General features: G+C 51.4%; 1 protein-coding gene across 1 annotated transcript in view; it reads left to right on the top strand.

The window, feature by feature from the left end:
* L1CAM (L1 cell adhesion molecule) overlaps positions 1-23,317 on the top strand; it is a 699,580-nt gene that overhangs the window by 318,852 nt on the left and 357,411 nt on the right. The window contains exon 3 of the mRNA XM_078664585.1: positions 1,072-1,122. The gene's annotated coding sequence lies outside the window, so the exon portion shown is untranslated. The remainder of the gene's footprint in view (positions 1-1,071; positions 1,123-23,317) is intronic.

Here is a 23,317-nt window from a genome sequence, read left to right as displayed (position 1 = left end):
AAAATAGCGCTAAATGCTTTCCTTCAACGTATCTCAGATGCAGTGCAGTTTCGTTAACTTAGAAGAATAAATTCCACATAATTGACATACAGGTCAAGGTTTTCACTAACCCTGGGCACCAGCTCCGCTCCGCTGGCGGAGTTTGCTGAATGTTGCATACTCCGTGTTCCTCGGAGAACGCGAAGTTCCTGCAAAACGTCCGAATCCGCAGCGGAGCGGAGTTCTGCCCCAGACCCTCCCTCCTCCCAACCCTGCCGCAATGAAGATTTTTTAACTAAAATTTACAATTAAAGTAAAATAAAAACACACACCTTACCGTGGCATCCCGGGCTGCCCTCCTCCTCCTCGCCGTAATATCTTACGTCAGACATACGTCATGGTAGGACTGCGCTTGACCATGACGTTTGTGCTCGGTTCGAGTGCTGTGTCTAGCAGTGACTGATACAGAGGAGTGCTGTCATAAATCCTTTAAATTATAGTCTGTAGTTAGATGTGAAAAGGTTCAGACCAATTGTTATCTTGTTGAATTTACTCTAATCATGCAAAGTGAGTGTTGCTTCATCCGGGGTCCTGGCCAAGCTAGACTAGAAAGAACGCGGCCACTTATGTCTTTAGACTCTTGCGGTTGGTCAACAATTTCTAGATAAAGGATTCAACACAATAAAAATAAAAAAACACTTTACAATAAGCATTGGTAAAGCCAATAGGTGTCGCCATTGAGACCTATTGGTGTTGTCAATGCTTTTGTCGATGGTCTTCAGCATTGGTAAAAGCTAAATACTTCTCGTCGATGCTTTGCAACACAAGCAAAAAAAGGACATAAAAAATTTCCTCATGACGCGACACCGCCGTATCTGTAAACGCTATAAAGAAACTGGCACCTGCATCATTCAGCGCGCGAACGCATTTGTGATGTGTGAGAAAACTTTAGAAAAATGTAGAATAACTGGAATTAAAAAATTTTGTTGCAAGAAAAATACTGCACAGTATCCTATAAATAAAAGTAAAAAAGTAAATGTATATATATTAGAAAGACTAACCCTCTGCTGTCCGGCCTCCCTTTCCTTCTAGAACCGCTTGGAAACCTCCTGAGACCCGGAAGAGAGACATCAGCGACCAGACGTAAGGTGGGACCATGTAAATGTAAATGTCTTATAAAGCGCACTGCTGCCCTGAGGCATCATGGCGCTGTAGACCGCTGGGGAACCCGTACTGGTTTTCCCTGTGAGATGGTCCCTACTCGGTATCTCCAAGGTGAAACCAGGCATCCCCGGCGTATGTGGGGGGCCGTTGTGGAGATGAGGCAAGCTAATGCCCAGAGTTGCCGAGTGTGATCCCTGGTTAAAGTAGGCACCGAGGCGAGAATTATCGAGTCCGCTGACCCTGGTCCACGACCCTGCCACGTCTGGAATTGAACCCTGGTCCCGGGCCGTTCTCTGCTTCCGGGTCTGCCGCCTCTAACCAGTGAGCCACACCACTCCACTTCCAGACTCCTCAGTGCCTGAAGCTATGGTTTGATTTTTATTGATCTATTTGTTGAACATTTATCCAGCAGTGAGGTCCTCTCAGTGGTGAGTCGGGGTGGCAGAGTGAGGGGAGGACTCACATACAGTTAGGACCAGTGGCGTGAAGAGGAGGCCTCTTGGAGCTCACAACCTTGACCAAGATTTGAATATTTGGTGAAGAGTGTCCGCAGAGGCCACTACATATGGTCAGAGATGCTCCAGATACAATGGGTGGGTTGCGGGGGGGGGTTACTGAATGGCTTAGTTTTGTGACTTTGGTCAGGAAGTTCTGTTCCTTTTTGTGTCTGATGGAGGCAAATCCCAGAGTGTGATGTTGCGTCCATGAAATGTGGCACTTGTGCATAGATGGCTCAGTCGGTGACGCAGAGGAGCTTGGGCTCAGCTCTGCGGGCGTCTGGTTGGGTCTGTCTGGGATTAATCACCGTTTAAAAATAGGGGTAGGCGGAATTTGTGTAATCGCGTTACGCAAATCTCCGCGAAACGGTAAAAAATCTCCGCGAACACGCAGAAATTCCACGCACACGCGGAATTGCTTGTTAGTGATGCTTTTTTCCTGTTCGCAATCGCTGTTTGCGTGCTCGGGGGGAAATAGCTCGTGAACACACATTTTGAGAATGCGAACAAGCAAAACATTTCGCTAAGTCGCGAAAAGCAGAATTTTGGGCAATTTCGCATTTTCCGCAGGACGCGAAATCACCCAAATTCCGCAAACTGAATGGAATTTACCGCCTAGGCCTATTTAAAAACACACAACAGCAAACGTAATCAACGTAGAAAGTGAGTTATTTGAGGATGAGACACTTTCTGTCTCTCGAGAGTCTGTCTAGTTTTTTGGGCGATGTTGAGTTCTTTGAGGATGAGGCACTCCCTGGTTTCGATCTGCCGTTCCGGCTGAGGGGCAGAGGAGAGCAGAGCAGCTGCTGTTCTTGTTGTTGGGGGGGCGTCGTCTAGAGACGTATCGGCGGTGTCCAGACGGAGGCTTAGTGCCAGCCTCAGTCGCGGGCACTCCCTGATGGCTGTGCATCCATCCATGAGAGATGCGAGTTGGGGTGTCCCAGAGCCCCCCCCCTCGCCTGCCGTCCACCTGCCCATCACTTAGTCCGCCTCGCCGAACCACTTAATGAAGTCGAAGCGATGGGTCTGCTCGCCGCATGGGGCGCCTCGTGCCTCCTCCCCCACTCTTTGATGCCCACTGCCGGTGCCCCCTGCTCTCGTTGTTCAGCCGACCACCAGGGCGTAAGATGTCTCAGTGGGATAATGCCCTGCTGCACAGATCTGAGGACATCATGAATGTCACACGTGCAAGACCCAGCAGGGCCAACCTTGCTATCCATCCTCTGACGTCGATAAACTGAGTGGGCCTCATTTAGGAGGCCTTGAGTCAGTTTTGCACTTCCGATGCATCACTTTTTGTGCCGCATCGGCGGTGTAAAACATGCCTCCTGTTGCGCACTGTTTACAAAGTTACGCATCTGCTTAGATGCGTCACTTTGTAAACCCCTGCGCTACATTATACCTGCACCAGGTATAATGTATGCAGGGGGAGCGTTCCCACGCAAGTAAGCCTCGTAGAAGTGGCGCAGTGAAATCTATGAGATTTCACGGCGTCACTTCTAGGACGCCGTTGCGTCAAAATCTTGGGCCTGCCTCACAGCAGGCGTAAGACTGACACAAGCCCTTTCACATGGGGCTTGCCCCATGTGAAAGGATACATTGCTGGAGTTGCGTCACTTTTGTGACACACCCCAGCAATGCGTCACTCTTGTGCTTACAGATACGTCAGAAATACTGACGTATCTGTAACTCCTGCAACATGATGTGTCATACATTAAATATGACGCATCAGGTATGTCGCAAGCAGTGCGCACTGAGAAGTGACGCATCGCTACTTTCACGCAGCGATGCGTCATTTCTCATAAATGAGGCCCACTGGGTTTATCTCCACTGCTAAGATTCCCACGGGGCATAATTGAGCTGTTGGTCGGGAAAACATCCTCCAGAAGGGGCCACGCCAACAACGTGACAAACCGAGCACGAGTGGCTGTGGTGAGCATCACGATTACTTGTGCGCCATTTTTAGTGCAAAGTGAATCACATTGTGCTAAATAAAAAGTGTGCGGATGCATTTTGCTTTAACCCGTTCGCTGCTGCCGTTGGTGGTTGGACATGGCGCGAGCTACCTCCCTGGTGCTGCGCACGTCCAACGGCCGACGCCGCTGCACCCGTTTCTTCGAACGTTCAGCACTGGCGCTGAACATTCGAAGCAGAAAACGGGTTAAAAAGGTGCATTATTTTCAGCCAGTTTAACTAAGGAAATAACACAAACCAACCTGTCTTCGTTCCTTCCTCCATCCCCTATAAGTTCTGCCTCTTCTGGTCCCATTTCTCATCACTAGACCTCATGTTAATGCTCCATCGAGGTCCAGGTCGAACGCGAATGTTTATAATGAACCTTCTTTTCCAGATTGCACTGCGTCGCCGCATGGATTATACCAGTGAAAGGCTGGCAGGGCCGGGGTAGGATCAGTCATTGCTTTCATCATGTGTCAAACTAATGTCAAGGCCACTGGGACTATAAGATTTCCAGGGGCAGCGTCTGTCACACAATTATGGAGTTACCGCATTTGCCACATAATCCATCACCTGCTGCATAATTTGCAGATTTTAAAACAATTTGTATGTAGCTCAAACAGAACAAAAATTACCAAAAAATGCAGCAAAATGTGCTGCTGGCTAGTACAAGGTTGCCGCGTCACCTCTTTGTAGCCTATCACAGTTTTTAAGTGCTAAAGTGGTACAAATGCTTGCTATCCTTTTCTAAGACAGTGGGTAAATGCAACAAAATAAAGAAGAAATGCTATCACAAAGTGACATATTCCAACACATAATTTGCCATTTGACACATAACTTAGTTAACTCTACCACATAATGAGATTTTCTCTTGCCACATAATTTTAGTGGCCCTGCCTAATGTCTAACTGGTGGGCAGCTCCTTGCGTTGACTGTAAAGGGGTTCCAGCAAAAAACACGAGAGGTACTAAAAGTCTAGAAATCAGAGAACTACTGGAACCTAATTGTGTCCCATATTAATGTTCAGACCACACTGTTAATCTAAACAAGTGACAATGTCATGCCAGAGAAGTGAGACAGAGAAGATACAAATTCTGAAAGACTAGAAAAAGTACCCATCAGCCCACTCAAAAGTGGAATCTCGTCATCTGGGTTGTTCAGTGTTGGAGACAGGTGTCCTGTAGGCTCCTCCTCAGGGAGAGTCTGAGGTTGCCTAATGATGGACCCTGGGATCAAGCATCCAACCAACAGAAGACAGTCTGTGAGCGGAAGGGGCAAAAGTTGCAGTGCTCAAAAGAAGAACAGAAAAGGAAAATAATCCTAGTGATTTAAAAATACCTACTTTGATGACATAAAGAAACTTTATTGGGTCTGACCATCAAAGTGGTATTATTAAAAGCAGTATGCTGATAGCGTGCAAGGAATTGCTATCTACCATGAATGTTAGTTGGTCGACATGTTTCAGCCTAGAGCGGCTTTCTTCAGGACCTATGATTTGCTACTGCAACACTTACTTATCGTGTTATAAGACGTGATTTACAACCATTCTCCAATTGATTAAAAGGAAAGATGGTATATCTTCTCCTGTGTATACAAATGTGGGAGACAAAAGTAAAACAGTATTAGAAATATGTATATCTGTAGCATACACTTCACAACTCTGTACAAGTGAAAAAAATAATATGAAAAATGTAGTTCTCACTCACCCTCATTGTGGGGAGAAAAAACCTCACCTCACCTGGCGACAGCTCAGGTTGGAAGGAGGCCACGCACTGTAAATAAGCGCATGGATCTGAAGTTAATTTCAGGGCAACTATTATAGTCACACAAAACATTTAAAACATTTCATTAGTGATACTATTGAGGCAAAAAGGCAGAACTAGATTTAGAATGTACACAGCTATGGAGAGCGTCCAACTGGAATGTTCCATTCGGCCACCTCGCTAGCTGGTCAAAGTAACCAAGTAGCCATAACACAAGGGAACCAAGACGCTTTTCCATTAGTGCTTGGGTGAATAATTAGTACTCAATGAAAAAGTACCACACCTCCAGTACTCTATCAAAGACAGAGAACAACCGCATAGTAAACCGCCATGACTCAACTCTCCGTCGTTGCCTCGGATTGAAAACTGAGCCGAGGGGGAGGTGAAGTACTGAGTTGTAAGCGGTGTTTTATTAGTAGGTGGCGGACCTTAGAGGGAACTCTCAATGCGAGCGTTTCTATTGGCTTGCTATCTGCACATAACATGAGCCAATGGTGGCAGTTCGGGCCTCCGTGCTGGGCTATAGGAAGCGATGAACTGTCGGCCAATGGAGGGCCATAACGACAAAGTTAAGTCCGTTAGGGTGGCGGACCTTGTTGGAAGCTCATACGCGGAGTATTCCCATAGGCTGGCTGTCCCGACCAATAGGAAGTCTCAGAGCAGAATACCACTCAAATTCAGTGATTGGTTAAATGTAGACCAATTAGTAGGTGGCGGACCTTAGAGGGAACTCTCAATGCAAGCGTTTCTATTGGCTTGCTATCTGCACATAACATGAGCCAATGGTGGCAGTTCGGGCCTCCGTGCTGGGCTATAGGAAGCGGTGAACTGTCGGCCAATGGAGGGCCATAACGACAAAGTTATGTCCGTTAGGGTAGCGGACCTTGTTGGAAGCTCATACGCGGAGTATTCCCATAGGCTGGCTGTCCCGACCAATAGGAAGTCTCAGAGCAGAATACCACTCGAATTCAGTGATTGGTTAAATGTAGACCAATCACGGAAGAGCTCAACTTCCGTGGTTCTGTCCAAGGGGATGGCGGACTGTGTAGAAGACTGGTTTCAGAAGTGTTGTTATGCGTGCAAAACCAGGGTGACGTCTGCGGTATTGCGCGGACCAATTGGGAAGGTGAATGGGAAGGAGAGTTTAATGCCGCCTTTCCATTCGTAAGAGAGCTGCATTCCCATAGTCATTTCCGAAGAAATAGCGCATTATGTAGAAAATTAATAGCAGAATTGTAGTAAATCCTTCGCTTGCAAATGTGGGTCACAGGCTAGCGCACAGACTCAAGAATGTGGTTAAATTTGAGCCAATGCTAAACAGCAATAACGTCAAAGGTTGGACGCGGACCAATAGGGAAAACAGTTGAAAGAATGGTATAATACGGCCAAACCAGAGTTCATTTTGACTAAAGGCATGTACTGGTCAGCCTGAATGCTAAACAGCTACCTTAACATTCAATATGTCAGTGCAAAGGGCAGTCGATCCTTCGTACAACATCGATCTTGCCGACAACGGAAGGCAGACCCGAAGTACGATGAAGAGAAACTCAGACAGAATCAAATGACCACACGATCTAATGCGACATGCATATGATGCAGTGTGGATTCGATATATCCAAAGACCAACGCGACCAAAGTAGATAGTGAGGCCAATGTACATTTGGAAAAAACATTAGAGAAAACATTTAGAAATGGCTCGCGAAAAAGGCAGTGCCTGTCGGTCAACATGGTATGTGGAGCCAGGTGGTTTATCTAATGCATGGGCATGTGTCAGTAGTATATGACATTATAGCCAAACAATCAGGAGCATCAATACTTATATGCCAGGTGTGTCATTCAATAATGTCAATTGGGTGATACAGCTTATCAGCTAAGTCATACTGAGTTCAGGCTCACAACTGCATCCACGGGATGTCGTCGTTCAAACCTTCTGTGTCACTGCGTAATTTATAGACCCATCTTTGTTCTTTCCTGAGGAGAAACAGTGGAATATCTGTAACGTGACTGGGTATGTGTGGTTGCTCAAGGATTAACCACTTCAAATCATCGGGATTGTGTTTTTTGTCTAAAAAATGCGAGGTGAGGCGGGTAGCCTGCTTATTGCGTCTAATTGTGCTCTTATGCTCTTGTATGCGCAATTTGATTTTCCTCGTCGTCATCCCTATGTACCTCAGACCACAAGGACAGGTGATTTGATAGATGACTTTGTCACTGTTGCAATTCGTGTGGCGTTTAAGTAGCCAAGGTCTGGTAGTGCCAATATCTACTGCAAGGGTCTTACTGGTTTGTGCACACACTGAGCAGTTCCCGCAGGGATGATGTCCCTGCACCGGAGGAAGGTTCCACAGGTTGGAAGTGGATTCTACAACTTCTTCTCGAGGTCTCGTGTGGACCAGTGCGTCTCTCAAATTAGTACCTCTCTTGAAAGAGAACAATGGCAAAGGAATATGTTCTCCTGAGCTATTCAGAATCCACCATTTCTGTCTAATGATTTTCTGAATTTTAGACGAAGAGGTGTTGTATGTGGTCACACACACCAACCTCCCAAGAGGTGGTTTCTCAACTGGAGGCTCCAGTAGGGCCTCTCGATGATTGTTCGCAGCGCGTTTTAAAGATTTGCGAACTAGAGTGTGCGGGTAGCGCCGCATTCTCAACTTCGTGGAGAGATCTTTGGCTTTAGTATGGAAATCTGTAGGGTTGGAACAATTCCTCCGTACCCTCAGGAACTGCCCAAACGGGAGGTTCTCTCTGAGGGAACGGGGATGATGGCTATCAAATCTCAGCAATGAGTTTCGTGCCATTGGCTTTCGATATAAGGAACTGGCCAGATGTCCTTCTTGTGGGAAAATTACCAAGTCCAAAAAAGGGAGTTCAGTTCTACTGTACTCCAATGTGAGCCTGAGATAGGGGTTCTGTCCATTCAGCCATTCTTGAAAAAGCAAGAGGGATTGTATGTCCCCTCGCCAAACAACTAGAATGTCGTCAATGTACCGCTTCCACATCATCAGTTGTTGATGATGTGGGTTGGTGTTATTAAGTACATGTTGGGTCTCAAAATGGTGGACATATAAATTCGCCAGGCTCGGGGCAAATTTGCTGCCCATTGATGTCCCCGATACCTGTAAGTACAGAGATTCCTCAAAGGCGAAAAAGTTCTCCGTCATGGCAATTCTTGCCAGTTCCATTATAAAATGAATAGGGGTCACAGTGTCAACAGAGAAGTCCTCTAGAAGTGTTTGTACCATTTCTAGTGTCTCAATTTGAGGTATACAGGTATACAATGATTCGACATCAAAGGCATATGCATGTCGCATTAGATCGTGTGGTCATTTGATTCTGTCTGAGTTTCTCTTCATCGTACTTCGGGTCTGCCTTCCGTTGTCGGCAAGATCGATGTTGTACGAAGGATCGACTGCCCTTTGCACTGACATATTGAATGTTAAGGTAGCTGTTTAGCATTCAGGCTGACCAGTACATGCCTTTAGTCAAAATGAACTCTGGTTTGGCCGTATTATACCATTCTTTCAACTGTTTTCCCTATTGGTCCGCGTCCAACCTTTGACGTTATTGCTGTTTAGCATTGGCTCAAATTTAACCACATTCTTGAGTCTGTGCGCTAGCCTGTGACCCACATTTGCAAGCAAAGGATTTACTACAATTCTGCTATTAATTTTCTACATAATGCGCTATTTCTTCGGAAATGACTATGGGAATGCAGCTCTCTTACGAATGGAAAGGCGGCATTAAACTCTCCTTCCCATTCACCTTCCCAATTGGTCCGCGCAATACCGCAGACGTCACCCTGGTTTTGCACGCATAACAACACTTCTGAAACCAGTCTTCTACACAGTCCGCCATCCCCTTGGACAGAACCACGGAAGTTGAGCTCTTCCGTGATTGGTCTACATTTAACCAATCACTGAATTCGAGTGGTATTCTGCTCTGAGACTTCCTATTGGTCGGGACAGCCAGCCTATGGGAATACTCCGCGTATGAGCTTCCAACAAGGTCCGCTACCCTAACGGACTTAACTTTGTCGTTATGGCCCTCCATTGGCCGACAGTTCACCGCTTCCTATAGCCCAGCACGGAGGCCCGAACTGCCACCATTGGCTCATGTTATGTGCAGATAGCAAGCCAATAGAAACGCTTGCATTGAGAGTTCCCTCTAAGGTCCGCCACCTACTAATTGGTCTACATTTAACCAATCACTGAATTCGAGTGGTATTCTGCTCTGAGACTTCCTATTGGTCGGGACAGCCAGCCTATGGGAATACTCCGCGTATGAGCTTCCAACAAGGTCCGCCACCCTAACGGACTTAACTTTGTCGTTATGGCCCTCCATTGGCCGACAGTTCATCGCTTCCTATAGCCCAGCACGGAGGCCCGAACTGCCACCATTGGCTCATGTTATGTGCAGATAGCAAGCCAATAGAAACGCTCGCATTGAGAGTTCCCTCTAAGGTCCGCCACCTACTAATAAAACACCGCTTACAACTCAGTACTTCACCTCCCCCTCGGCTCAGTTTTCAATCCGAGGCAACGACGGAGAGGTGAGTCATGGCGGTTTACTATGCGGTTGTTCTCTGTCTTTGATAGAGTACTGGAGGTGTGGTACTTTTTCATTGAGTACTAATTATTCACCCAAGCACTAATGGAAAAGCGTCTTGGTTCCCTTGTGTTATGGCTACTTGGTTACTTTGACCAGCTAGCGAGGTGGCCGAATGGAACATTCCAGTTGGACGCTCTCCATAGCTGTGTACATTCTAAATCTAGTTCTGCCTTTTTGCCTCAATAGTATCACTAATGAAATGTTTTAAATGTTTTGTGTGACTATAATAGTTGCCCTGAAATTAACTTCAGATCCATGCGCTTATTTACAGTGCGTGGCCTCCTTCCAACCTGAGCTGTCGCCAGGTGAGGTGAGGTTTTTTCTCCCCACAATGAGGGTGAGTGAGAACTACATTTTTCATATTATTTTTTTCACTTGTACAGAGTTGTGAAGTGTATGCTACAGATATGCATATTTCTAATACTGTTTTACTTTTGTCTCCCACATTTGTATACACAGGAGAAGATATACCATCTTTCCTTTTAATCAATTGGAGAATGGTTGTAAATCACGTCTTATAACACGATAAGTAAGTGTTGCAGTAGCAAATCATAGGTCCTGAAGAAAGCCGCTCTAGGCTGAAACATGTCGACCAACTAACATTCATGGTAGATAGCAATTCCTTGCACGCTATCAGCATACTGCTTTTAATAATACCACTTTGATGGTCAGACCCAATAAAGTTTCTTTATGTCATCAAAGTAGGTATTTTTAAATCACTAGGATTATTTTCCTTTTCTGTTCTTCTTTTGAGCACTGCAACTTTTGCCCCTTCCGCTCACAGACTGTCTTCTGTTGGTTGGATGCTTGATCCCAGGGTCCATCATTAGGCAACCTCAGACTCTCCCTGAGGAGGAGCCTACAGGACACCTGTCTCCAACACTGAACAACCCAGATGACGAGATTCCACTTTTGAGTGGGCTGATGGGTACTTTTTCTAGTCTTTCAGAATTTGTATCTTCTCTGTCTCACTTCTCTGGCATGACATTGTCACTTGTTTAGATTAACAGTGTGGTCTGAACATTAATATGGGACACAATTAGGTTCCAGTAGTTCTCTGATTTCTAGACTTTTAGTACCTCTCGTGTTTTTTGCTGTCTAGTTGGGGGACTAGGTACTCTCACGGTCTATAAACAAACTCCGCTAGGACCCTCCACCACTCCTTTTGTCTTTTTGTGTAAAGGGGTTCCCACAGCAGCCTAGATTAGGGGTGGGCGGAATTTGTGAAATTGACTTTCGCAAATTATTGTGAAAAATGTCAAAAATGTCCGCAAACACGCGGAAATATCATGAAGACGCGGACGTTTCTTTCCCGCCCGTTCATGGTATTTTTCTGCGTGATCGCGATGGAAATGCTGTGTTTGCGTCCTCACGCTCTCGCTCATGGTGGAGAATGACATGTTCGAGATCTCATACTCTCGCGGTGCATGATCGCGAGACGAATGACGTGATCGCGGGCGTGATCTCTCGCGCGATAGCGCAAAATGGCTACCAACAAACCAACATCTCGTGGAGCACGCGACCGGATCGGAATAACTTGTCAGAGAACGCGGGGATCCAGGTAAGGTATGGCGATCGCGCGAGCGAAAAAGTAGTTTTACAGCATGAGCATGAAAAAAATGTCGGGTTCGCTGCGGATCGCGGAAATTTTGGCATTTTGGTGCTCTCTGCGGAACGCAAAAATGTCAAATTATCGCAATTTCCGCAAACGGAATGGAATTTGACGCCCAGGCCTAGCCAAGATGAAACAGGAGCTAGCTCCAGCATTACTCCCTGTTGTAGATCACACCCGCCCACTAGCAAGTCAAGAAGCAATGGATGTGCAGTGTAGTCTTAAATAATAGTGTTTACTTCATAAAGAGTTTTCATGGACACTGTTTCACGAGTTTTCACCAGAGCGCCTCCTTTTCTCCTCACAGCACCAACAACTGCTCCGCTTTGTTAAGTTTTCAGGGGAACAAATGAAAATTATAGGAATACAAACTGGTCTTTGCATCCATTTGATTTGTTTTCTATTTTTAGATTTTCATTTCATTAAATGCATCCGTTCCGAGGGGAAGTCTCTTCCGTTCTATATCGTTCATTTTCTTTCTTCGATTGGGTTAATTCACTTATTGTGCCTCACAGAATGGCTGGCTGGAATTGTATGAATCAGTCTGATCAGTGACAGTCACAGCAGAGGCATTCCATTCCATTCCATCATTTGTGTAGCTTATTAGTGCAAGTGCAAGTGGGAACTCATTAAGAGACGACGAGCCTTGGCCCCACCCCCGAAAGAGCAACTTAGCCCAGCTAGGCCTCACTTGGTCTCAGCCGACCCCCCCCCCTACCCGACCCCCGCCCCCCAGATTTATTGGGGTCCAGTTGGGCGTCATAGGTGTGACACATCTTTAGCCCAAGGCAAGCACTGGGTAAGTCTGTCTTCCATGGTCACCAGAGAGTGGGGGTGGGGGCTGGACCCAGGCCTGTGACCAGAGGTCACGGGTACCTCAAGAAGCTTCTCTTTCTTGCTCCCACCTCACTCCCCTCGACTGACTTCAGACCCTACCAGGCGCTTTCTGACCCGGGACCGAGTGTGCAACAGTTTACTTTGCACTATTTTCACCACTGCGAAGGTTCCACATCTGTGCAGTCTATCTTCGCCAAGCAAAGTTTTTTTCAAGGTGAGAATTTGTTTTTGCAAATTGGGGGTTATATTTTTACTTTAATCAAACCCAGCCACCTTGGGGAATGTGTACAGAACAATAGTTTGAAAGTTTCGCTTTTGCAGAGTCTTTCTGAGGCGCTGAACGGGAACGGAGCAGCGTTCTCTCTTCCAGGCGCCTCTTATCTGATGCAGAATCAGTTTGTTATTGTCAAATAAGGCTACGTGTGACGTACATATGTGTAGAAGCTACCGTGCTCGTTCACAAACATTGTTGTAGGAGTAATTGTGACTTACTCCTATGGTGTGACTTACTACTCCTGGTTGATTCGTGGATTTCAGGAGTAAGTCATGAATACTCCTGTGTTACCCGGGCTCACGCCTGGAGTTAAGGAGTACGGCAGGAGTAAGACGTAGCAAAGTCTTTGTGAACCAGGCCCTCCGCGCAGGGGAAGGGCAGCTTTCCACGAAAGTTTTCAAAGTTTGCAAACAAATCTTTGCAAATTGCCCTAACTCTAGACCTATTTTCACCCACCTTAACCCTAGGTCCCTTTACAACGTCACTCACCTCTCCCCTGAGCCACTTTACACCTTCCATCACCCCTACCCTAGGCCAATTACACCTTCCCTCACCCCTAGGCCAATGACACCTTCCCTCACCCCTGGGCCAATTACACCTTCCCTCCCCCTAGGCCAATTACACCTTCCCTCCCCCTAACCCTAGACCAATGACACCTTCCCTCACCCCTGGGCCAATTACACCTTCCCTCCCCCTAACCCTAGACCAATGACACCTTCCCTCACCCCTGGGTCAATTACACCTTCCCTCCCCCTAGGCCAATTACACCTTCCCTCCCCCTAACCCTAGGCCAATGACACCTTCCCTCACCCCTGGGCCAATTACACCTTCCCTCCCCCTAGGCCAATTACACCTTCCCTCCCCCTAACCCTAGACCAATGACACCTTCCCTCACGCCTAGGCCAATTACACTTTCCCTCACCCTTAGGCCAATTACACCTTCCCTCCCCCTAGGCCAATTACACCTTCCCTCCCCCTAAACCTAGGCCAATTACACCTTCCCTCCCCCTAACCCTAGGCCAATTACACCTTCCCTCACCCCTAGGCCAATTACACCTTCCCTCCCCCCTAGGCCAATTACACCTTCCCTCCCCCTAACCCTAGGCCAATGACACCTTCCCTCACCCCTAGGCCAATGACACCTTCCCTCACCCCTGGGCCAAATACACCTTCCCTCCCCCTAGGCCAATTACACCTTCCCTCCCCCTAACCCTAGACCAATGACACCTTCCCTCACGCCTAGGCCAATTACACCTTCCCTCACCCCTGCGCCAATTACACCTTCCCTCCCCCTAGGCCAATTACACCTTCCCTCCCCCTAACCCTAGACCAATGACACCTTCCCTCACCCCTGGGCCAATTACACCTTCCCTCCCCCTAGGCCAATTACACCTTCCCTCCCCCTAACCCTAGACCAATGACACCTTCCCTCACCCCTGGGTCAATTACACCTTCCCTCCCCCTAGGCCAATTACACCTTCCCTCCCCCTAACCCTAGGCCAATGACACCTTCCCTCACCCCTGGGCCAATTACACCTTCCCTCCCCCTAGGCCAATTACACCTTCCCTCCCCCTAACCCTAGACCAATGACACCTTCCCTCACGCCTAGGCCAATTACACTTTCCCTCACCCTTAGGCCAATTACACCTTTCCTCCCCCTAGGCCAATTACACCTTCCCTCCCCCTAACCCTAGACCAATGACACCTTCCCTCACGCCTAGGCCAATTACAACTCCCCCCCCCCTAACCCTAGGCCAATTACACCTTCCCTCACCCCTAGGCTAATTACACCTTCCCTCCCCCTAACCCTAGGCCAATTACACCTTCCCTCACCCCTAGGCCAATTACACCTTCCCTCCCCCTAACCCTAGGCCAATTACACATTCCCTCACCCCTAGGCCAATTACACCTTCCCTCCCCCCTAGGCCAATTACACCTTCCCTCCCCCTAACCCTAGGCCAATTACACCTTCCCTCACCCCTAGGCCAATGACACCTTCCCTCACCCCTGGGCCAATTACACCTTCCCTCCCCCTAGGCCAATTACACCTTCCCTCCCCCTAACCCTAGACCAATGACACCTTCCCTCACGCCTAGGCCAATTACACCTTCCCTCACCCTTAGGCCAATTACACCTTCCCTCCCCCTAACCCTAGACCAATGACACCTTCCCTCACGCCTAGGCCAATTACAACTCCCCCCCCTAACCCTAGGCCAATTACACCTTCCCTCACCCCTAGGCTAATTACACCTTCCCTCCCCCTAACCCTAGGCCAATTACACCTTCCCTCACCCCTAGGCCAATTACACCTTCCCTCCCCCTAACCCTAGGCCAATTACACCTTCCCTCACCCCTAGGCCAATTACACCTTCCCTCCCCCCTAGGCCAATTACACCTTCCCTCCCCCTAACCCTAGGCCAATTACACCTTCCCTCACCCCTAGGCCAATTAAACCTTCCCTCACCCCTAGGCCAATTACACCTTCCCTCCCCCTAACCCTAGACCAATTACACCTTCCCTCACCCCTAGGCCAATTACACCTTCCTTCACCCCTAGGCCAATTACACCTTCCATCACCCCTAGGCCAATTACACCTTCCCTCCCCCTAACCCTAGGCCAATTACACCTTCCCTCACCCCTAGGCCAATTACACCTTCCCTCCCCCTAACCCTAGGCCAATTACACCTTCCCTCACCCCTAGGCCAATTACACCTTCCCTCACCCCTAGGCCAATTACACCTTCCCTCCCCCTAACCCTAGGCCAATTACACCTTCCCTCACCCCTAGGCCAATTAAACCTTCCCTCACCCCTAGGCCAATTACACCTTCCCTCCCCCTAACCCTAGACCAATTACACCTTCCCTCACCCCTAGGCCAATTACACCTTCCTTCACCCCTAGGCCAATTACACCTTCCATCACCCCTAGGCCAATTACACCTTCCTCACCCTAACCCTAGGCCAATTACACCTTCCCTCACCCATAGGCCAATTACACCTTCCCTCACCCCTAGGCCAATTACGCCTTCCCTCCCCCTAACCCTAGGCCAATTACACATTCCCTCCCCCCTAGGCCAATTACACCTTTCCTCACCCCTAGGCCAATTACACTTTCCCTCCCCCTAACCCTAGACCAATGACACCTTCCCTCACCCCTAGGCCAATTACACCTTCCCTCCCCCTAACCCTAGGCCAATTACACCTTCCCTCACCCCTAGGCCAATGACACCTTCCCTCACCCCTAGGCCAATTACACCTTCCCTCCCCCTAGGCCAATTACACCTCCCCCCCAACCCTAGGCCAATTACACCTTCCCTCACCCCTAACTCTAGGCCAATTACACCTTCCCTCACCCCTAGGCCAATTACACCTTCCCTCACCCCTAGGCCAATTACACCTTCCTCACCCTAACCCTAGGCCAATTACACCTTCCCTCACCCCTAGGCCAATTACACCTTCCCTCACCCCTAGGCCAATTCCGCCTTCCCTCCCCCTAACCCTAGGCCAATTACACCTTCCCTCCCCCTAGGCCAATTACACCTTTCCTCGCCCCTAGGCCAATTACACCTTCCGTCACCCCTAGGCCAATTACACCCTCCCTCCCCCTAACCCTAGGCCAATAACACCTTCCCTCACCCCTAGGCCAATTACACCTTCCCTCCCCCTAACCCTAGGCCAATTACGCCTTCCCTCACCCCTAACCCTAGGCAACTTACCAACTTCAACGAAGGAGGAACAGAAGGGGAGGCAGACAACAGGAGAGGGGATGGAGGAAAGGGGTAAAGGTGCGGGGGGGATGGAGGGAGGGAGCACCAGAAGAATGAGCAGGGCAGGAGGCCAAAGGGAGAGGGTGCAGGAGAAGAAATATCAGCGGGAGTGGGGAGGAAGGAGCAGGACACGGAAGTGAGGTCAGCTGAGGAAGGAACAAGAAACAGGAAGGAGATGGAGGGAGAACCTAAGGGAGCAGAAGAGGCAGTGAAGAATGAATATCAAATCAAAGGGGAGAGGAGTTGGCCTAATGGCTAGGGCGATGGACCTCGGACCTGGGAACCGGGTTTGAGTCTCGGCAATGACCCTGAACATCCTGTGATTCTGGGCAAATCACTTAATCCCTCCGTACCCAACAAAAATGAATGTGTCCTCATGTAACGCAACTGGTGCTATGTAAAACGCTCTGATACCCGATACCTTCGGGTCAAGTTTGCGCTATATAACCCCCCCAAAAAAAGGAGAGCAGGGAGAGCAGGTCGGGGAGGGGAGACATGAGAGGGAAAGGTTTAGATGATGAGGAAAGAAGAGATGTGGTGAAGGAGGCAGCATGAGAGGGTCGGATGAGAAGAGGGGAACGAGAGGCCAGGAAAGGAAGGGGCAGCAGGGCAGCCCTAGAGGGCACCTTCTGAACTCTGCTCTCTCAGACTTGAGAGCTGCCACCGCTCCGCCAGTGCACCCCAGTACTAGGCCCGCACTCCACATTAGGCGGAGTCATGAAAAATTCCGATTCGCGCAGCGGAGTTTTTTCCCTCGCTCGCATTCACCAACATCAAGTTGGCAAGCGCAAGCGAGGGAAATAAACATCTTGGCGAGATTTTTCCTCATTCACGATCGTCAGCATCTAGTCGGCGAGCGCGAGTGTGGAAAATAAGCATCTCGGCGAGATTTCTCAACGCGGGGTGGTCAGGTTTCCCATTGCGAGTGGTCGCGTATGCACGTGACCGCTCACAATTAGAAACTGCTTGTTTGCGTTGAGAAAGCTGCAGCTCGATTACAAATCAACTCGAGCAGCAGAAAAGAGAAAGAAGTGACCGCTCGTGCTGTGCAAGGTGCTGTTCACAATGATTGCACAGTGGGGACAAACATTCGCACTGCAATCACCGCGAACAGCATTTTTCTATGGAACTCTGCCGCTTGCGGAGCTCTGCAAAGTACGACAGAGTTTTTTGTGCACTTTGTGTAGCTCCGCGTAGTGCAACTCCGCAAACTCTGCCCAGGGCTTCCTAGTACGGGCTGCAGAGCCCCGCCCTCCTCCTATACTCGGGCCCCGACAAAGCCCAGTCGGTGTTGTCCAGTGCCGCCCTTCTGCACCCCGCTGCTTTATTTATTCTCAAGCCCTGCTCCTGGAGCTCGGCCTCTGTCTGTAGCGCCTCCTTTCTGTCCAGCACGGTCCCTGTTGTGACATGCTGCCCCAGTACCCCCATAAGGTGCACTGCAGTGTAGCTGAGAGGACCCTCTTCTTGGTGTCCGAATGCAAATGTAGTGCACACTGTCCTTATGATGAGGCCTCTAGGCGCATCGCGTCCGGCCTGACCTGTGTGGCCCGGTGGTGAGGCCTCTAGGTGCAGCGGGTCCGGCCTGGCCTCTGTGGCCTGGTGGTGAGGCCTCTAGGCGCAGCGGGTCCGGCCTGGCCTGTGTGGGCCGGTGGTGAGGCCTCTAGGTGCAGCGGGTCCGGCCTGGCCTCTGTGGCCTGGTGGTGAGGCCTCTAGGCGCAGCGGGTCCGGCCTGGCCCCTGTGGCCTGGTGGTGAGGCCTCTAGACGCAGCGGGTCCGGCCTGGCCTGTGTGGCCCGGTGGTGAGGCCTCTAGGCGCAGCGGGTCCGGCCTGGCCTGTGTGGCCCGGTGGTGAGGCCTCTAGGCGCAGCGGGTCCGGCCTGACCTGTGTGGCCCGGTGGTGAGGCCTCTAGGCGCAGCGGGTCCGGCCTGGCCTGTGTGGCCCGGTGGTGAGGCCTCTAGGCGCAGCGGGTCCGGCCTGGGCTCTGTGGCCCGGTGGTGAGGCCTCTAGGCGCAGCGGGTCCGGCCTGGGCTCTGTGGCCCGGTGGTGAGGCCTCTAGGCGCAGCGGGTCCGTGGCCTCTGTGGCCCGGTGGTGAGGCCTCTAGGCGCAGCGGGTCCGGCCTGCCCTCTGTGGGCTGGTGGTGAGGCCTCTAGGCGCAGCGGGTCCGGCCTGCCCTCTGTGGCCTGGTGGTGAGGCCTCTAGGCGCAGCGGGTCCGGCCTGGCCTGTGTGGCCCGGTGGTGAGGCCTCTAGGCGCAGCGGGTCCGGCCTGGCCTGTGTGGCCCAGTGGTGAGGCCTCTAGGCGCAGCGGGTCCGGCCTGCCCTCTGTGGTCTGGTGGTGAGGCCTCTAGGCGCAGCGGGTCCGGCCTGGCCTGTGTGGCCCGGTGGTGAGGCCTCTAGGCGCAGCGGGTCCGGCCTGGCCTGTGTGGCCCAGTGGTGAGGCCTCTAGGCGCAGCGGGTCCGGCCTGGCCTCTGTGGCCTGGTGGTGAGGCCTCTAGGCGCAGGAGGTCCGGCCTGGCCTCTGTGGCCTGGTGGTGAGGCCTCTAGGCGCAGCGGGTCCGGCTTGGTCTCTGTGGCCCGGTGGTGAGGCCTCTAGGCGCAGCGGGTCCGGCCTGCCCTCTGTGGGCTGGTGGTGAGGCCTCTAGGCGCAGCGGGTCCGGCCTGCCCTCTGTGGCCTGGTGGTGAGGCCTCTAGGCGCAGCGGGTCCGGCCTGGCCTGTGTGGCCCGGTGGTGAGGCCTCTAGGCGCAGCGGGTCCGGCCTGGCCTGTGTGGCCCAGTGGTGAGGCCTCTAGGCGCAGCGGGTCCGGCCTGCCCTCTGTGGTCTGGTGGTGAGGCCTCTAGGCGCAGCGGGTCCGGCCTGGCCTGTGTGGCCCGGTGGTGAGGCCTCTAGGCGCAGCGGGTCCGGCCTGGCCTGTGTGGCCCAGTGGTGAGGCCTCTAGGCGCAGCGGGTCCGGCCTGGCCTCTGTGGCCTGGTGGTGAGGCCTCTAGGCGCAGGAGGTCCGGCCTGGCCTCTGTGGCCTGGTGGTGAGGCCTCTAGGCGCAGCGGGTCCGGCTTGGTCTCTGTGGCCCGGTGGTGAGGCCTCTAGGCGCAGCGTGTCCGGCCTGGCCTCTGTGGCCTGGTGGTGAGGCCTCTAGGCGCAGCGTGTCCGGCCTGGCCTGTGTGGCCCGGTGGTGAGGCCTCTAGGCGCAGCGTGTCCGGCCTGGCCTCTGTGGCCTGGTGGTGAGGCCTCTAGGCGCAGCGTGTCCGGCCTGGCCTCTGTGGCCCGGTGGTGAGGCCTCTAGGCGCAGCGGGTCCGGCCTGGCCTCTGTGGCCCGGTGGTGAGGCCTCTAGGCGCAGCGGGTCCGGCCTGGCCTCTGTGGCCCGGTGGTGAGGCCTCTAGCCCTCCCTGCCCCTGGGTGGCGCCCCGGACTCACGTGCAGGCTCTGCCCCCCCCCCCCCCCCCCTCCCTCATGTCACCCCTCCTCCAGGTACCTGCTGCAATCAGCTTTGGCCCAGTAAATATGCGAGAGCACGTATGCAGCCTGACCTCTGACCCGGAAGGGTGAGGGGCCGGCTGACCTGACACCCCCTCTCCAGGACAGCAGATGAGGCGGTCCCGGGGGCAGTTCCAGATCTGAGCGCAGCACACGTCGATGTGGAGGGCAGATGAGCGGGGCAAGGCGTGGCCTTAACATCCCCCTCCCCATGACACTGCTCCTACCCATGCAATTACCCCCTACTACACTGCTCCTACCCTGCCGCTATGACACTGCTCCTACCCCTGCCCCCCCCCCCCCCGGCTGCACGACCCTGCCCCGCTGTCTCCTGCTCAGTATTTCATCTGCCCCGAAGCTCAATGATGGGGGTTTAACAGCAGACACTGCCCGCCGAGGGCAGAGCAGGGCTGCGGGACACACCGCACACCCCCTGCCGCCTCCTCCTGCCCCCCCACTCATGCGTGCACGCCCTTCCTTCTCTGCCTCTCCCTGCCTCTCTCAGTCTCACATCTGTCTCCTGCTGTCTCTGTGGCACGTGTCAGCTCTGCTGTTTGTGTCACGCATGTCACGCCCTATGCACGTGTCTCTCGGCCTCTGTTTCACAGATCGACCCCCTGCTGCCCCCGTCGTGTGTTTCCTGCTGTCTCTTCCACGCGGGTTGCGCTCTGTCTCTGTCTCACAGCGGTGCTCTGCTGTGAGCCGTCTCTGGGGCGCGTGGATAGATGATGTCACTGCGAGAGAGTGGTGTCCTCGGGACCCTCGCACCCCCACCCCCAGTGTTCAGGCTCCGAGCAAGCGGGGGTGGGTTGAGAAAAGGCGGGAGGCGTCAGAGTGGCCAAGGCCGCCCTCTGGGAGCTATAGTAAGACAATAACACACCCTCGGCACAGGGCTTCAGTGTTTCCATGACGACCAGCTGCCCTCGCCATCCCCAGCGAGGCCTGTCCCTGCCTCTCTACCCTTCCCACTGCCACCATCCCTCTGCCCAGCCCACCCTGTCCCTTCTCACACCCCTGACCCACCCTTCCCACTGCCACCACCCCTCTGTTCTCCTCCCCTCAGCCCACCCTGTCCCTTCTTACACCTCTGACCCACCCTTCCCACTGCCACCATCCCTCTGTTCTCCTCCCCTCAGCCCACCCTGTCCCTTCTCACACCTCTGACCCACCCTTTCCACATCCAGGGGCAGATTTACAAGCCCCTTGCGTCGTTTTTGCGCCGCAGTCGCGTCACTTTTTGTTACGCAGCAGCAGCATAAAAATGCGGCCCATTTACAACGTGACGCATCTAGGGAGATGCGTCACGTTTTAAAGCCCTGCGTTACATTATACCTGCGTCGGGTATAATATATGCAGGGTGGGCGTTCCCACGTAAAAAAGCCTCGTAGAAGTGACGCAGTGAAATCTACAAGATTTCACTGCGTCACTTCTAGGACGCCACTGCGTCACATTCTCACGCCTGCTTGAAGCAGGCGTAAGGAGTGACGCAGCACAATGAGGATAGGCTGCCACCTGCGTTGCTGTAGTTGCGTCATGCTTGCAACGCAACTCCAGCAATGCGTGACTTTTGCGTCAACAGATGCGTCAGAATTTCTGACGCATCTGTCAACCCTTGCGCCTTAGTGCACCATATTTTAAATATGGCGCATCGATAGTGGCGCAAGGTTTCTCAACGTAGCGCAGGGAAAGTGACGCATCTTCACAGATGCGTCACTTTCTTGTAAATCTGCCCCCCAGTGTCTTGCACCACTTACTGGCTGCTCCCTTTATCTCATATCCTTCTTCCTAAACCCTTCGTCTGTCTTTCTACTCCCTGTCACCCCGCACCCTCCATCACTTGCCTCCTTCCCTCTCTGCCCTTCACTAAGCATGAGCGTAAAATCCGTTACGCTCGCGGATTTTGCGAATTTTCGGTAAATCCGCGATCCGCGAACTCCCGCGAATTTACCGCGAATTCGCAAATCCGCGAGCGGCGGATTCCGGGGGCAAAAGTTCAAGCCTTGCTGGCCTGTTGTAACTAATTTACGATGGCGCCGGCAAGCTGCCAGCGCCATCCTAAAATAGTTACTAAGTTAGCTTCAACAGGAAGCTCTAATAGATAAAATAAACGAGCACCTGCTTTATTTTATCTATTAGAGCTTCCTGTTGAAGCTAATTTAGTAACTATTTTAGGATGGCGCTGGCAGCTTGCCGGCGCCATCGTAAAATAGTTACAACAGGCCAGGAAGGTGAATAAATATGAAGGGCAGGGTTCATTCTGGCACGATGGTCCTGGCACAAAAATTAAACCTCAACCGGAGGCACTTACAGATATCAATAAAGCATGTGCCCTAGTTGAAGCTTAAATTCAGTGACTCATTCATCAGCCCAAAAACAATCGTGAGCGTTGTCAAGGCTGGGCAGATGTGCCTTCTTCCCAAATCTACCATCGAAAATCAGCTGTGATGCTGGACAGAGGCCTTTGCATCCTTGACTGCTCTGAACGGTCTCTGACCTTTTATACACACAAGAGGCATGTGCACTCGCATGGAAGCCCCGCCCGTTTGGCCCCGCCCACACACTCGCGGTGTGCACCGTCTTCCCGCCATTTACCCACTTTGATGGTCAGCTCACTCAAGAGACCCCTGCGCCCTTCGGCGCGATTGCATAGTAACACACACATGGTCGCTGGAACTAGTTGAAGCTCACATGCAGTGACTCATTCGTCAGCCCAATGCTGTGCGAATCTACTGGTTTCTCCCCATTGGCTTCTAGCGCTGCACGTGCCTGGTACGTAATAGCCATTCATTCTGCAGAGCTAGTCACCATTCTGAAAAGGAAGCCACAGCAACTTGTTGCCTTCCGGATCACTGCAACATGAAGCGCTCTTTTGTTCCGACCTCAGACCATCCGTTTTGTAAAATGCATCAGTCAGCTATAATCAGATTAGCCCTATGTGTGAGCGACAGCAGTGCTTCTCCCGCTTCATTTAAAAGTCAAATAGACATTGTATGTTTCCCTGAGGCAAGAGTGTTTGTGCAGAAGACCTTGTTCAATTTGTTCATACTTGCCTGGGTTAAGTCGGGGTCAAATATTTCTTCGGCTTCTTTAATGTTTTCACTTTTTTTGTCTGGACTGCTACTTGCAGTGGTTCCGTTAAGACATTTAAACAAAAAGATTTCTCATATAGATAGAGAACTTAACAGAGAGCATTTATCAGTTCACTTCCTGCCCAGGCGTGCATTTATAGACACCACTGTGTTCTGGTTATCGGTTTATTTATATCTTGGTCTTTTCATGAATCACCTTCTACTTGCAAATTTACAATTCACTCTTTCAAGGGTCAGGGCCAAAACTGCGCCTGGGCATTTCATTAGAAACTTGAAGGAGCAAATCATGAAAAGTGTCA

Source organism: Lissotriton helveticus, chromosome 10, assembly GCF_964261635.1.
Source record: "Lissotriton helveticus chromosome 10, aLisHel1.1, whole genome shotgun sequence".
Lineage (NCBI taxonomy): Eukaryota > Metazoa > Chordata > Amphibia > Caudata > Salamandridae > Lissotriton > Lissotriton helveticus.
The sequence above is the reverse complement of the archived record's forward strand: the minus strand, read 5'-3'. Positions and strand labels throughout refer to the sequence as shown.